General features: G+C 41.4%; 1 protein-coding gene across 1 annotated transcript in view; it reads left to right on the top strand.

Moving 5' to 3' along the window:
* Positions 1–15,528, top strand: part of LOC128892996 (neuroendocrine convertase 1-like) — a 115,439-nt gene that overhangs the window by 28,013 nt on the left and 71,898 nt on the right. The window lies entirely within an intron of this gene.

Raw genomic sequence — 15,528 nt, 5'->3', positions numbered from 1 at the left:
AGGGTGTGCTTCAAAGAGAATTGAATTCTTTTGGTAAATTGGCTGTGTGAAGATGGTAAGGGCCATTCTCGAATGGCGAGTGGTGATAAATGTATATCTGCTGGTTGTATTAACGTTTTATCCAAGTAGATTTTTACAAGGTTTTCAATTTTAACAGGAGCTCTATGTTCACTTTAAAAAAAACAGAATTACCATGTGAAATGTGTTCCATATTGACAGAGCTTCGAGACTTTCGAAATAATATTTTAAAAACAAGATTTGTGAATGAATGATTCAGTCTAACTTTGTTTTTGTTGAGTAGGTAATATGATGGTCACTTTGAGGAGACAGAATTTGCATGTAAATATTGACAGTCTATCTACAGAAAATTTCGTTGAATCTCATGTTTTGTAATTTCCTTAAATCTAAAGTTTCATTTAATCTAAAATTTTTCAATTTCCTTAAATCTAAAATTTCTTCAAATCTAAAATTTGTAAATTTCTTTAGAACTTTCAGAAACAAGATTCGTGAATGAATGGTTCAATAATCCAATTCTCGAATACTTCCACTTGATCGCAAGAACAATTAATGATGAATTCTATTGCTCGCCGCTTATGAACCTCTCAACTTATAATTATTATTATATTATGTTTACAATATCAACCTACGACTTCTAATAAAAGTTTAATAAATAAATATAACACGTAGCACAGAGCCGTATATTTGACCTCCTTGCACACCGAGTGATAAAAGGATCCAGGATCCCTGATCAAGAGGATAATGCGTCAGTTCTCCCTGGCGCATAGGGAACAGCCGTTTGAATTTCTTTCTGCACATAATAATTCCATCTCGTTCCGAGGATCCGTCCGTTACGCTTGATCCCATTGAATGATTACCCTTTCTGCTCCAATTTGCGTCGCGAAGGATACCGAATGCGGACGGCGTCGTGCCGCCATCGCGAACAGGGGACGTCCAGCGACGTTAGTATAAAAGCAACGCTCGCTGGAGCGATCGTAAAAGAAGAAGGTAGCCGCGTCATCATCTCCGTCCCAGATTGCGTTTCCGCCTCGATGCACCCTCGAGTTTTCTGGTCACCGTAATTAACGGGGCGTCCCGGCACGGCGGCCATGTCTGATTCCAGCCTCCTACCGGAACGAAATGACATTTCAAAGGCAAAGATTCAACGGTCGCGACGCGGCGGGCCGCGCCATTGGCTGTCGCGTTGTTACTAATCATCCGATCGCATTTAGCTCGATCCCTGGCCGTGCGACGACACGATGTGCGCCGTTAGAGCTACTGAATCGGAACAAGCTTTGGGGGTGGAAATGACGATGCGATGCAATTTAAGCAAAGTCCGACCGGTATTCAGCCGGGTCGGTGAAGGTTAAGGAATTTAATGCGACGGGGATGCACGATTTAGAACACTTTTTTGTCCTCTGCTTTTTGTATGATCTTAACTGTCAGAAGGGTTGATTTTGCCAATTAAATTTAAAAAGATGCGTTACTCGAAGAATTTTTATTGTTTGACGAATTTTTATAGGTGATATAACAGCCAAATGTTAAAAACAAACCAATTCCATGTGTACAATTCGATTTAAAAGTCTAAATTGAAACTTGGGGTAGTTGAAGATTAAAGAATATATGTAGTTTCGAGGATCCACCCTGAAAGCAGAATAATTGATAAATTTCGTATATGATCTTCTGATACATTATTTCTAATAAATTAACAGACTAGTAGGAATGTAGTGACATTCCAGGTGCCTCGAACAACAAATCCAAAATATACTTTGGAGGAGGATATCTGATCTTGAAAGTAGAATAATTAATAAACTCCATATACGATCTTCCAATACATTATTATTAATAAATTTACAGTCATTGCATTCCAAGTGCCTCGAACAACAAAATAAAAAATACACTCCATCCCATTTCCCTAAAGAACGAGCCCATCTAAAATTCATACGCCAATAACTAAAATCCTTCCTACCAAAATCTTCACCGATTCCAAATAAAGCGCCGGGGCGAGTAGTACCAACCTACCAACGAAGTGACTCGTTACATAATTTCCCACGCTGCTTCAATACGTTCCCTCATCGCAGCACATTCCCAAGCGTTCGACCCTGCAGCGAGATAAAAAGAGACCATCGCGCCGTCGGTTCCACTTTAAAAGTGATTCGGGAAATCACTTTTAAAGGAAGGAAATGAAAATCGTAACGCCCCCGGACTCTCTTTAACCTACGCTCGCCGTCTGAAATCCCGTGCGAGAGGAGAGGGTGGAGGGTTAACGTTTTTCGCCTGTACGTTTCGTGCCTTTTTGCGATCAGATGGTATCAGCCAGACGCTCCGAAACGAGGACAATAAAGTCATTCTCATTTACTTCCTCCATCCACGAGGAACGTTCTCGTTCTCCCGCCCGCTCTTCCCGTCGGTTGTTCCATTGTGGAGAAACGATACAAGAGTAAAATGAGATCCCGAACCAGTCGATCGGGCGAGCCGGAGTGCAACGAAGCTCCGGGCGAAGACGAGAAAGAGGGGGTGGCAAAGGAGCGTGCGAAAAACAGAGTTAAAGGCGAGGATCTAAGAACGATGGAACGAATAAGGGAAAAAAATGTGGAAGCCGTGCAAACTGATGAAACGAGGGTGAAAGAGGAGAAGGGATGGAACGGATGGGGTTGTTCGCGAGAGAAGTGTTCTCACTTGGCTTCTTTCGCGGAGCGGGAACGCGTTCGAGGAATCGTTAGCGAAGAAGGATGGAGACTCATAAAAATGTAATTAACTTCGTATAAGATGAAAGGGAAGACGAAGCTTGCCGGCCAGGACTCGTTGGAGCCGGCACGGGCCTCGACGTCCACGGTTGTCGGCTAGAACGAAGATGGTGGAAGAAATTAAGACAGCCGACCGTTATTTAGCGACCTTCGGTTCCCGCGGATTTCCTCTTCATTTCGCCAGGAATTATTATGTCGACTCCACGCGCGCGACGAACCAACTTCCAGCTTCGCCGCCGCGACAACCTCGAACAGTAATCAAACTTCCCGTAACGAAGAAAGTAGACGAATTTTTAATTACTATTTTGGAATTTTCTCGGGGATGAGGTGCCTCTTTGAGGGGCTGATTATTGGAGTTTCTTGATGAGAAGTGGCTGGGGATGTGTATATTGCTGTGGAATGATGTACTGATGATAGCTGTTAGGATTTAAAGGTCGAGGAATAAAGATATTTCATTGGATAGTATTACTTTTTGGCTGGGATACTATTTGGGCTGTCTAGAAAATTCGTGCGTAAATTTTTAAGAAAAATTCAAAGGCATATTTGGATTTTTATATGTATATTTGGTACTATTTTTTTTTAATAATTCCACTTTTTAACCAGTCATGACGAATATACTCCGTAAAAAGTAGTGATAATTTATTTTACTTTTTAATATACATACAATATATGTTTATGTTGAGCAAACAAGTAAGTATTAGTAATGAAATTATTAATTTTATAAAATGAAACCATTTTTTTTATTTAATATTTCAACAACGACACTTCAATGAAAATTGAAAGGCACATTTGAATTTTGATACGTATTTATTAAATAACATAGGTACCATTTCCTTCAACAATCTTTCCACCTTTTAACAAGTCAGCTGTGTTTGACGAGTATACTCGTCACCTCTCGATTATTCGCGAAACATAAAAATGCGCGCTATGAAAAAGTGCCGCCATAGGAGACTGGTTAAGGGATGTATATATCCGATATATATTCAAACCTGAGGTTTTCCAGAGAATCCAATGCACATATATGATACTGCAGATTTTGCTTCAGACGTTGTTCGGCTGTAATACAAATTAGATCACTCAACTAAACATTCGACGATCGAGTGCAATCACAGGCTAGGGCAATATTTAACCGAGTCCCAGACGCATGGCCAACAATCAACATACTCCGTGGAGGTTGATCGGATATCGATCTGTAAACCAAGGTAACTGAAACACGTCTCAGCCGAACGCGCGAGCCCCGAAGGAAGCCGTGCCCCTAAGCTAACTTCGATGGCCTCGGTTAGGTCAAGTGTTGGCCAGCCCGGTTGTCGTTCCCGAGGTCGAACGCCCACAGATGCTATCTCAACGTCTGCTACGTGACGAAGATCGAATCTCTCCCGGGCTGCGAAGGAAATCCAGTCTACGTCGACCCCGGTGACGTTTGATCGACTCGTCACACCACGAAAGGACGGGAACACAGGTTCGCTTCAGACATCGGCGCAGAAATTATCGACACGTCGAAACACCCGCGCGAATTCCCGCGTCTGATTGATGTAATCGAACCCGAGTCTTTGGAATTGCAGATTGCTTCGAGAGATAGCAGTTAATTGCGGTAGGACGTGCTTTAATCGTCAGGGACTCGTGGGACTCTTTCTGTGGTTCGTTTACGAGGTGTTTGGGTAGGAATGGTCGAAGGCTGAAGCAGAAAATTGTTTACGGGGGTGAGGATTAATAGTTAACCCTCCATGGGCTAATATTTGTTCTGCAAACCATTTGCGAGGCATTTACTTTGATATTTCAATATTGTTATTATCGGAAACATTGTATAGTTAAGACGTATTCGTTAACTTGTGAAAAAGAACTAAAACTATTTGGTAAAATGTTGATGTAGTTGATGGAGGTCAAGAGAATTATAATAGGATTTATCAATAAACCACGACCAACGTTTTCAAATTTTTGTTTGCAGTTCTTCTGTAGAATATATAAATTATATACAATTGTTTCGTGTATATTCGATTTAGCACCAAGTGAATATTCTTGCATCCAATTGAAAAGTATGTTTACAAACAGTCATTTAATTGATTCTGGTAGAAATAGGTTCAATATCAGGATTTATAATAATTATTCAATTATTTCAATGCTTCATCTAATTTTGCATTCGTACTCCCTTCACCATAACATGAACACCCTTAACTATTAATCACCCACGGTAGAATATCAAAACAACCCCCACTTTCAACGCGTCCTGCTCATTTCTTCATTATCTCAAAGCACCCCCAGGCAGGTCCACAGGCTCCCTAAAATCCAACTGATCCCTTTCTCGATCTCCGAGTGGTTCAGTCAGGGAGGACATCAGACTTCGTGTTGCTGAATCGAACAAAAAGTAACGGAACAGAACCGAAGCGCACAGTAAGGGGTTGCTGCGAGCACCAGGGTCGAAGCAGGTCGGTGGAATTGGTACGCGGAATCGCGTGACAGGGGGAGTGGACACGGTCGCGGGTAGTCGCCGTTTGTTTCGCGCCGGAACAAAGGAATCTCGGATGACAAATGCCAAGCGTGCATGCAGTCAACCGAATCCGCGAGCAAAGAGTAGCAGGGTAGTTCGCGAAGGGTCGGCTGGGCGGAATGATTGGACGAAGGAGGGTGGAAAGACACGGTCGACCGTGTGACGTACAAAGAATTGCCCATAAAAAAAATGCCCAAGCGGCCTGGATACCCTGGCCACCGCGAATTACATCGTGGTTTTTTTTTTTGCGCGCGACCGCCAACGTCGCATGTATGCACGCCGCCCTGGAATCTATCGGTAATGAACTTTCCCGCAGCACGACCGACATTGACTTCCTGTCGCAGTCGGGTACCGCTGATAAGCGGTAAAAGCTAAAAAAAGTTGATTATTTTCGGTCGCGGTTGGCCAGAGAACAGATTCGAGTGTGTTGAGGGGATGACTCACCTTTTAGCGGTCGATGCGTCGATGTTATTTGACGAGGACGGTCGATTTGTTGATGGTTCAGTTACGTTCGTTGTAAACTGGTCTGAAATGCAGCGTCTGGGAAGGAGAGAGAGTGAGAGAGAAAGAGGTCCGAGGAAAGAAAGCAGTCGGCCGAAACATATTGGTGAGACAATAGTACAATCTCGGTTAGGATCATAGTACACTGCTCGCTCGCCGAGATCATTTTCAGAACACAGTTAAGACTAGGTAAGTGCAAGAATTCTATTCTGTGTTTACTTTAATTTGGCCTGAGTCGAGCGTCGAACGTGGAAAAGGAGAGAGAGTGAAAGAGAAAGAGGTCCGAGGAAAGAAAGCCGTCGGCAGAAGCATATCAATCGGTTAGGATCATATTACACTCGACGAGCGTCAAAGGGGAACTCATTAGTAGTGGGGATAGTCATCTTGCATTTATCCAGTCAATCCTGTCTTGCACTTATCCGGTTTTTACTGTATCGGTGCTTGAGAATATTCCTGAGGGACCCCTTCTCGATGACGATAAAAGGAAGGCAAGGTTTATAATACTCGAATGAATAAACGAGATTATAAAAATAGTAACATATGTACAGAAAATAATAATACGATCGTGGCTATTCGAGAAAATTAATGTCAGTCTAGATTAACGTACTGTGTTAGAAATAAAGATTATCTCGAAGGAAACTGAACTGTATAAGCTCGCAAAATATACAGAATATACATCGTCTCGTGTTTGACCGTTCGCTGTGTCTGCTCAATGTAAACTGACTTTAAGTCTCTTCGCAATCACAGGCGTTGTTTTTGTGCTAATAATATAATATAATAAAATTCTTCTCTAAATGACCGTCCATTTCTAAATAGCACCGGTGGGTAAAGTGTTAAAATTTTTATTTCCCACTTCAACTAAATTTACCAACCCCCAAAGACATCGGAATATTCGAGAAACGCCAGAAGCGACGGATAAGGGGTCGAACGGTGTTATCGTCGATCCCCATCGCCGATGATCCTCCCGGTTGCATTTCACAGATACGATGACAGGAATCGCTCGAAACGAACCTAATTTCCCGCACGGGAACCGACTTTTGTCGGATGTGGAAGCGAGGGTAGTGGGGGGGAGGGGGGGGGTGAATGCAAGAGCGCGCGCGCGCGATTTAAGCGCCGCCGAGATTGAAGTGTCACGGATTAATCGAGATTTGAATGAGGGAAGTTTAGAGGGGATGAATTTGTAACGATTCGCGCCGGGCAAACGCGTTCATTTCGGCGCTGTTGTTAGCAAAGTCCACCCGCGCGCGGTTTGCTCGTCATTAACTCGACAGGGCGGTCAAGTGGCGCTGATAAGTCTCCCGTTAAAGTTGATTACTTCTGCCGCGGGCCCGTTTTGTTCTCTGAATGGATTTCGAACGGCCATACGCTACAATGGCCTATAATCTGCTCTTGACAGCTATTGTACCGGGAGTCCATGGAATAAAAGAATCTAGATAACGCTCGGGAGCCGCGGATAAACCGTATTGATGCACATCCTGTTTACGTGATTTATGTAGCATACGGCTTGAAACACAAACATGCGGAACGGCGCGCATTAACTTCATTAGCGTCATACGTATTTCCCTTCCATTTCAATTAGGCACCAGAATTAACGCATTGTTTTGAAATTTCGACGCTGCTTTGACATATTGCCGCCGCGGGAAAGGCACGGAATTGTGAATGGCGGTCAACGTGTTTATTATCACATTATCTGACGCAGACGTAGAAACGCGCTAGAATAATAGATTATTTAAAACGATATTACAAAAATACGTTGATTAGTAAAAGTAGCTTCATATTTACTCGACTGATAGATTAGGAAATAATTCAGATAAAAATTTGAAATTTTTACTGCTTTTTTCTACTATTCTAAGATATAACTCTGCCAAATTTCAAAACGTTTCATCGATTTTTACCAGAGTTACAAAAAAGACATTGATTGATTAAAAAATATATTAATTAGGAAAAGTAGCTTCAGATTTACTAGACTGATATATTAAAAAATATTTGAGATAAAAATTTGAAATTTTTACTGCTTTTTTTCTACTATCCTAAGTAATAACTCTGCCAATTTTCAAAACGTTTCATCGATTTTTACCAGAGTTATAAAAGAGAAAGTGACCGATGGAAAAGAATCACAAGGACCACTATAGTGTACATACATACAGCTTGGCCACAACCAGACAAGCAATGGAAAGATTCACTTAACGCAGAGGATCGTATCGGTATCGGGATCTATTTACATTCCCCCTGTAACCATTGCTTCCATTACTTACGTCCCCTCGAAATTGCGGTCCGTTTCGAGCGCGGTCCGCGTGCAGGGTGCGAAAGTACTGCGATTTCGAACACGCGGCAACGGGCGTAACGACAATATTTTGGTACGATCCAATCTTCCACACTGTAGTGTCGCGATCAGGTGAATAGAAAATGTCCCGTTCGCGCGGACGCGTGTGCGTATACGTGTGTGCACTTACGGTAGATTTTTGGTTACTATACAAATAAAACAGAGTTTCTCAATGAATCGCACAGTGTTTTGTTCTTTGGACAAAATAAGTGTACAGAATTTCTTTCAAAGAATTGGGGCGAATTTTGAAGGAATCTGTAAATTAATTTGGATGTACAAATATGTTGGCTCGCTTTAATATTATACCTTTTTTTTACTTTTATTGCAAGTTATGGTAATGTTGATATAAAACTCTTACAAAGAAGTGAATACTCTATTCTATTCTTTTTATTTTTATTCTATTAAATTGATATATTCTATGAATATTTATTTCTATGTTATTGAATTCACATTCACACGAAAATTTATTTCTATTCTATTAAATTCATATTCTATACAAATTTCTTCATAGAATCAGTCACTATTTCTGCTGAAACATTTTCAATCGTAACAAGTTCAACCAGTTAATGCCAGTAAATCTAAACCCTCGCTTACCATCATCCTCGTACATCAACAAACATATTTAATAATAAACTTAAACGAAATCTTACAAACAGCCCCTTCCCACGAAACAACCCCTGTCCCAATTCCAACGATGCACTCGCAGTGCGGAATTCGTTAACATAAACAAAGCTCTCGCGACTTTACTGGCGACCAATGGAATTCCCGTTGGCCGAATGCCGATCGCGAGCATAATCGCGCCACGTGCCGTCGTCTGCGACGTTGGAAAGTTTGAGAAACGCTGATCTGGCCGGCCAGTCCTGCTACTAACCATCTGGCGCGACGGCGGTTTGCCGTTTCGCCGTGATTCCAGCCACTTCTTCTGTTCGAATGTTCAGACGGAGTCGCCGCTTGTCCGGTAAATTCCCTCAAAAAGTTTGCCGGAGAAATATGATTCGGTTCACGTTCTGCACCCCTCCCACAAACCCTCCCTCGCGTTTCACCCTCCCAGGAATTCTTCCGGCCTCGTACGTTTCGTCGATACTTCATTACGATCGCGGCTCGGACATAATATCCGAAACGTGTTCTATCGGGAACGAAAGATGTTTCTTTCACGAACTTTGCGCGGCACCCCTGAGAGGGTTCGCACCCTCGTGCGAGACGCACAAAGTGACGATGCTGATGTTGGAAAAGGATAAATGAAATTTATATTTATATGGATTCAGACCTTTAAAATTAATCTTGATTTTAAGATACATTAAAGCGGACATTTAATACCTGTATACATTTAAACCATTCACTGCGAGATGTCTCGGAATTTAAGTTTATTGCAATTACTCTAGAGAAGTAAATTTTCTTTTTAATAGAACATATTTAATATCAATTTTTATTATCAAAATAATAACTTGTCTGGCAGTGAGTGGGTTAATTAGCATACAGCAGGTTCTTTGAATCCTTCCACATAATCTGATGGAACGTGAGCCAAGAGCTTCTTACACCCTTATGGATAAAACATCCAGGATAGATATTCCTCAGCGAATTTATTTTAATAATTTAAGAACCTTCGATTCAACATATTATTATGCACACTTTTCATAAAATCCCTAAAACATTAACAACCTTCAGCCAATATTTCACCCCTTACAAATAGAACACTCTGTACTGAATATTTTTAAATGAATGTTTTTATATAATTTAAAGATGTCCAAACTGCAACCTTAACATATCATTTTGTACACCCTCCATAAAATCCACCAAGCTGAAATATTAACAGCCTCCATCGAATATTTCACCCCTTACAAATAAAACACCCTGTACTGAATATTTCTAAACGAATTTTTTTATATAATAATACCATTATCCAACTGCAACTTTAAGATATAATTTAGCTTACCCTTCATAGAATCCACCAAGCTGAAATATTAACAGCCCCCATCGAATATTTCACCCCTCACAAATAGAACACCCTGTACTGAATATTTCTAACCGTACATTTTTATACAATTCAAAGGCGATGTGCATACCGCCATCGACATTAAGATCCCGTTTCCTGTATAGAGTCCATCAGACGTTAATACTCGGGCTCGCCTAATTAGCACGTTTCATCCCTTTCGAAGCATTTCCGTGCTTATCTATTCGAGCACGTACCCGGGAGATGTTCACGCCCTGTCGCAGCGGAATAAATAATCGCGGACACTAAAGCGACGATCTCATTCGCATGCACGAAAGCGGCCATGAAAAAGGCGCGAACTTCACGCGTTCTTATCGGCCGCTTACAACGGATGCACTCGGCGCACTGTGTGGTTCCGTTGTATGCGCTTCGAATATACGCGCATCGCCGTCCGTATCGTGTCTACGGGATACGATAACGACGCAGTATTAACTGAATTAGAAGCGATATAAAGCCCACTCGCAGTTTAATCTCGACACCGCCCGTCCCAGGTAAGAACGGACTCCTACGGTTGCTCTTACTTGCAGCCACGGATGCTAATTTTTCATTGGAACGACGTCTTCCCGTCGCTGAATTCAATATCCCATTCGATATTAAAGAATAATATTCGAGGGCCTCGCGGTAATTTGAATCCGTTCAGTCGGTCGCCTTCTTCCTCTTCAGCGTCGCGATATCGTGCGAACGGACGTTTACATCCGACGCCGCGGGCAGATATCCTCTGGGAAAATATTATTTCCGGTTTGAAAAAACGACCACGGGGATATCGACTATGCAGATCGATCTTGATGACGTTAGGGTTAATCGAATTAAATTCTAAGCATTTACGAATAACAATTTTTCATTTCACTATTTAGCATTAATTATGAACGAGTAATTACACCTTATTCACTGGATTCAATAAATTTGTTAAATTGTAACTTTAAGTCGAGTGAGAAGAAAGAATACGTGACTAGTATCTTTCACTTTTCCGTGTTTCGTGAAAGACAGCTTTGATATACCTTGTCACATATTTTTGTCTGTAGCTTTACTATGTAAATTAAAATGGTAAATACGGTGAAAGGAGGTAATTAGGGCTAATCGAATTAAATTCTAGGCCTTTACGAACACCAATTTTTTCTTTCATTACGTAGCATCAATTATGAAATTATTAAATAATTAATAGACCTCTCAGAACAACGGTGAATTTTTTTCTTTTTTAATTATAACTTTACGTTAAGTGATAACAAAGAATATGTAACTAATATCTTCCACTATCCTATTTTTCGTGAAAGACAGCGTTGATATTCTTTGTTACATATTTTTTTCACCAGCTATACTATGTAAAGTAGTGAACACAGTGAAAAGGGATAATGGGAACCTCTCGTCTCGCAATCTACCCGTTTTAACATTCACCGTGGCCATTTATTCGTCGATGCAGACGTGACAAATACCAGCGAAAGTAGACTTTATGCATTCGCGTTCCTTCTCTCGCGAAAGGATATCGAACGCTCAAAACAGTATCGATTGCACATTTAATAGAGTTCGATGAAACTCTATACCCCCCCGTCGGCCTAGCGAGTCCACAGAATCGACGGGAATCCGAGTAAATGACGAGCCGACAACACAATGGAACGCTTCGAGGCGTGCCTCAGATTTCCCAACGCGGCCGAATCGCGATGCCGTTCGATCGGCGAAAAGTAATTATACCGAGTCCTCGAGTTATGTGATTTCGAGATACGCTCGAAAGTATTCGTACGACCAATTCCAAACATAATTTCGAAAACTCGCGGTATATTAACCATGTGCATTCAAAAGTTATTCATTGTTTATCATTTTGTCGATATACTAATGATACACTGAAATTCAGAATTTTATTATCGCAAGCAAGTATTTGTCTTCGTGTAAAAATTCCAAAGAATTATCTATTTATCTACTAATAGTACACTGAAATTCAGAATTTATAAATTTAGAGTTAGCTTCAGTTGTTTTTTTTTCTTTTCCTTTGCCATGAATTTTATTATTGCAAGCAACGTTTTTCTTCGTGTAAAAGTTCCAAGGACTTATCTATCTACTGATAGTACACCGACCAATTTCAGGGATTACTTCGTGAAATTGTGGCGTGTTAAAAATGAATCTCAGTTAAGCATTTTTTTAAATTTTGGACCCAAGCCTGAAACTCGAATTAGCTTTGAGCAACTAGGCAGGGATTAAGCGGTGGTTCATGTTAAGCAAAACACTTCGCGCCCGCGCAAAATACAGTTAAGAGAAAATTACCGTCCCGTCCAAACATTGCGGTATTGAAACTAGCGGTTTACTCCTCAGTTAAATCAACTTCAGAGTTCGAAACATTAATCTTCTTTTTGTGGGCGTCAAAACAGTCAGTCAATCATCCATTTCCTAGAAAATTCAAACGGATGTAAACTAACAAAGTCTGAACCTTCTAAATAGACGATTCTCCATCTCCTCTAACCATCTAACACATAGGTACCTGCAATAGTAAAACGACGATCAGGTTATTATAAAAAAATAACCATTTCCGTTCTACGCCGTAAATCCTACCGACTCGTCGAAGCGTTAAAACCGGGCAAGAATTATCGCCTCGTTTGCGCCAGAAAAAAAACTTTCAAGCGCCACGTTTACGAGAGGCGAAGTAACTGATTCGATCGTTTAATAACTGGGATTATCTTCCCCCGAGGAAAACTTAAGATCCTCGGGTGATTATTTAGCTTCACACCGAACCACTCGTTAACGAGTACTTGGAAACGATCTTGATTAACTTGTCACGCCTTCGAACAACGACTGCTTCGCGTTTACCTTGGTATATACGAGGGTATCCAATTCCGTTCGACGTGCGAACCCACGGTGGACACAGTGCGTACGTGCGTAAGGAGGCACGAAGCATCACCGTGACGTGTGTCGCGAAACACGTTCTACGCACGCTTTCAAGCGTTTCCTGCACAGTACATAATATCGGCATCACGCGAGCTACGAGCGCTTCGCTAACGAAGCTGCCTACGTGGACAGTTCCAGCGATGGGTTTAATCGAGAATCCATCGGCTATTAAATTATTAAAGAACAAGGTGTGAGTAACTTCTGGTTGGATTCAAGAAAATTATATATTTCTTGAATTATATTTTATCTGGGCTTGCAATGTTTCAGTTATATTGTCCTACTTTAGCGCCACAGTGTGGTGATACCACACAGAATTAGTGAAAGAACCGGAAGTGGGAGATAGCTGAGACGATTCTGAACCAGATGTTCCTTTGCAAAAATGTCGGATGACGCTTCGTTTTTGAGTTATTAACGAAAAACCAGCGTCCTGACTGTCTAGCGCGTAGCCTATGCTACTGCGGCTGACTAGCCGTAGCTTATACTACTGCGGTAGCCTACGCACCACGTGCGCTCCACCTATTCTGTTAATATCTCCTTAACGAAGCCTCGGACAACATTTTCGTTAAGGAAAAAGTTGTTTCAAATCACCCCTCGAACCACCCCTTTCAAGGACCTCCAACATTAAACATCCAAAGAATGAATCAAAAGCTCGAAAAGCAACCTATTATTGTCTTCAGCATTTCAGACTCCATCACCAGCTAGAAGATCGTCAATATTGATCAATAATCCTCTTCAATTCTTCTATGCAATTAAAATAATTAATATCGGTAGATTGGAAAACTCTATCTAGGATTTTATGTTTTAATAACCAAAATATGCAAAATTCTCCGGCTTCCTGGTAGACAATACGAGGGAGGAAATCACGACTGGAGGATCGAATCAACCCCATCGCTGGTTCAATTTACCACCACCATCAGCGTCCTCCTCTCGAAGAGGCGACGGTGGATAAGGGCGCGCGCGCATAAACGCTGCGAAATCGCGTGCATTCACGCCGGATGTTCGACGGTGAAAGGAAGAGGAACAGGGTGGCGAAGGGATCGCGGTAGATAGAGGGAGCAGAAGAGAGGAGGCATCGAAATTACGAATTCCGCGTGTTCTACCCGTCGCCTATATTCCGGTTGCGTTCCATTTATGAATACATAACGAAGTCCCGAAGAAAATCGAGTCGGACGTGGAACCTGCGCTGTAGCCGAGTTGAGGGGTGGCGTCGATCGGGGTTGTAAATAAAGGTGTTAGTAGGCGGTCGTCGATGACTTCTTCCGTCCTTTCTCTCTCCTCGTCCATGAGAATTAGAGGTTTCTCTTTTCGGGGAAGCGTTATCGTTAGCACGATTGCGTGGGAACAATCGTTGCGATCGTCCTCGTTGTATGTTCATTTTGCGAAAGGTATTGGAAGATTTCGAACCTGAAAATTCTGATTTAAATGAAATTCGTGTTACTGTTATATCTAAAGATATTTATAATGATTGATGCATTAGATTTTGATAATTGTGGTGACTCCATGCTTTGAATTGTAATTATTTATCTGCTCACAATTGATTGACTTCATTTCCAGTGATTTTAAAAACGTATTTCATAGATTTCTCCGATAGACTTCTATTTCATCCAGGTTCCCATGAAGATATAATACCCCCTTCGTTGAATTAACGACACGTCTGCTATGAACTATTTTTAAGGAGATATCTGTTGTAGTCCGCAGACATCTGTAGTCTTATTTAGCAGCGAATCGAGACTTCGGAAGGTCAGGGAGTCAGCTCTTGTTTCTGCTGACCTGGTGCATTTATAGAATCCCTCTGGCTTGGTTTCAATAAAAAATGACTCATTCATAATCCACGACAGGACAATCGAAATCGACGGTCTCGTCACATTTGCATAAATAAAAAAACACGTATAAATAGTACGTAGTGAATAATTCGCGCAACAAAGGTTTTTGTCGGAAATAAGTCGAACTCACAGGCAACCGCGAGCGACTCAAAGTCCAAGAGAATTGCCAGGAATCGAAGATCGATCCCAGTCAATGTCAGCCCGCGGCTAATTGGAATTCCTCGACAAAATTCTCCAACGTTGCGACCACATCACAGGACAAGCGCAATTTTGTCGTATATCGCGGCTTGAAACGTTCCCACCGAATTCCGATATCCGCATTATATCCGCGATATTGCTCGTGCGCGATATTAAAAGCAACCTATGTCCACGGATCGTCGGAATGGATCGCGTTCTACGGCTTGGAGGACCAGAACGCCTTCGAAACGAGATCTCGATAAATAATTGATAAGACAGAACACGCGAACGCGGGTACTTCACTTCGAGGTATCGACTTTTCTCGTGTGCCAGCGCGGAGATGGAAGCCATATGTTATAACTATGGCCTCTTTTATTCAAATTGTGTTCTTAAAATTAATTTTAGTTCGATACGAATATACTTTTATGATTTTATGACTGTTCTGCTCTTTCTTGTATTCATACATTTATTAGATTAATCTATATTCAATCAATTGCATATTGCGAATAAACTTTTAAAATTCATACAATTTTATTCTTAATAATTTAAGAATATTGTTGTACGATACAAATAGAAATTCATGATTTTAAGAGTGTTCTGCTCTTTCTTGTATT

Source organism: Hylaeus anthracinus, unplaced genomic scaffold, assembly GCF_026225885.1.
Source record: "Hylaeus anthracinus isolate JK02 unplaced genomic scaffold, UHH_iyHylAnth1.0_haploid 2, whole genome shotgun sequence".
Lineage (NCBI taxonomy): Eukaryota > Metazoa > Arthropoda > Insecta > Hymenoptera > Colletidae > Hylaeus > Hylaeus anthracinus.
The sequence above is the reverse complement of the archived record's forward strand: the minus strand, read 5'-3'. Positions and strand labels throughout refer to the sequence as shown.